A 1,800-nucleotide genomic window follows, 5' to 3' on the forward strand; every position below is an offset into this window, starting at 1 on the left:
GGGGTAAAAGTTCCCGGCAATAAGTACTCTTTTTGGTGTGAACGCAACATAAGGGGTACTAAGGGAACTAAAGGGGAAAAGTACGGGGAAAAGTACTCCGGTGTGAACGCAGCTAATGTGTTCTTTGTAACCAAATATCTCTCAAAGGGGCGTGGGGAGTGGCTCCTTATTTTCATCTAAAGTAACAGACAGAGAATCAGCACTTTTGAAACAGGGCTGAAACAGAGGGGATTATGGGATGCTGCAATGATCTGTTTGGTGTTTGGAGCCAAACACTTCAGAGACATGTTTTGTATATATCTGAGACCTATAATATATTGATGAAAAACAGTATAATAGGGGACCTTTAAGTAGTAGGGTACAGTATTTGAGTATATGTACTTCATTTTATTCCTCCACTGGTTATGGCCACGCTTTCATGTCTACATAAGCACAGATAAAAGCTTGTTGGCACAGTCTATTAGAACAATAATGGTATAACCCTGTCCTTCAGTTTATAACAGCACTTTTATCTCCTTTTTTCCACCACTGCTTGAATGCCTTTCCCTCTAAACCTGTGCCTGTAGTGCTCGGATTTACGGAGCTTAGGAGGAGTCCCTGAAGGCAGCGCCGGCCTCTCCTGATCCTCTCCGGAGAGAAGCTCCATGGAGAGGCGGAGGAGACGGGACTTCAGACCGGATCATGGCGGCGCCTCTCGGGCGGGACTCCCTACCGGAGCACTGCTCTTACGGTGTGTGCAGGGACGGCAGGGTCTTCTTCATCGAGTGAGTCTGGATTTCACGCTTTATTGCACCACAGCTCTCCGGTTTAACGGGAGTTAGAGCTGGTGTTTGCTTCCCGGTGGTGTAACAGGTGTTTTTTCTCTTCCCTGTATAATAGCGATGAAGCGCGCGCCACCACCTGGCTGCACCCACGCTCCGGTGAGCCAGTAAACTCCGGACATATGATCCGCTCAGGTACATTCAGCATGTTTGTTTCCACCTGTTGACTTTAATGTGTTTGTGTTCATGTCGCGGCCCAGTCCGAGGGGGAGGAAACTTTCAGGTGTCTCTCAACAAGTCTCTCGTTTGGGTTTTTATTTCAGACCTTCCTCGGGGATGGGAGGAAGGATTTACGGACGACGGGGCCAGTTTCTTCATAAAGTAAGAAGCGTTAATCATGACTTGTTTCTTCGTTATGCTACACGCTCACCTGCGCATTACTGAAAGTTACCGTGCAGCTTAACTGAACATGGCTCCTGTCTAATCACCGCTTCAGGGACAGAGTGGATTTACACGGGGAGTGTCTGGACTTACCTGATGACCCACTAATGACCCTGTCCTACAGACATCCGCTTTGTGTTGCTCAGGTTCCGCCCCTTAGCTTTTAGGCTACATTTGTTTTTTAGTGCAGTATTTTATTGCATTGATGCAAAACAGGTTGGATGCTTACATATTAAGTTGTGATACTGAGATGGTCAGTGGGAAAGGTACTCGTATTGAAGTTTTTTTATCAATACCACCGTATTTACTGAAGCCTACACTTGACATGCTATATCAGTGTGTTAACACAATAGAAAACTGAATTTACACCATATCATACATTTCAATATGCATTGTACAAAGATAACCCAAATGAAGAGCAGTGGTGTAATGTAATGAAGTACATTTACTAAGTAATAATAATTTTGAGAGACTTTACTTGAGTATTTAAACTTTTCTTTACTTTGTACTTCTACCCCAGTACAATTCAGTGGTACATTAGATTTAAAGTGGCCCTATTAGTGCATTAGAAACATACGTATGCAATAAAAAATAAAAA

The 1,800-nt window shown here is 44.0% G+C and overlaps 1 long non-coding RNA gene across 1 annotated transcript; it reads left to right on the plus strand.

Annotated features, from left to right (window-relative positions):
- Positions 1 to 623: 623 nt before the first annotated feature.
- LOC104967022 (uncharacterized) lies at positions 624 to 1,142 on the plus strand. The gene is made up of 3 exons (XR_800718.1): positions 624 to 764; positions 880 to 956; positions 1,085 to 1,142. It is a non-coding gene; the product is annotated as an uncharacterized lncRNA (long non-coding RNA).
- The last annotated feature ends 658 nt before the right edge of the window (positions 1,143 to 1,800 follow it).

The sequence above is a fragment of the Notothenia coriiceps genome, unplaced genomic scaffold, assembly GCF_000735185.1.
Source record: "Notothenia coriiceps isolate Sejong01 unplaced genomic scaffold, NC01 NC01_scaffold00037250, whole genome shotgun sequence".
Lineage (NCBI taxonomy): Eukaryota > Metazoa > Chordata > Actinopteri > Perciformes > Nototheniidae > Notothenia > Notothenia coriiceps.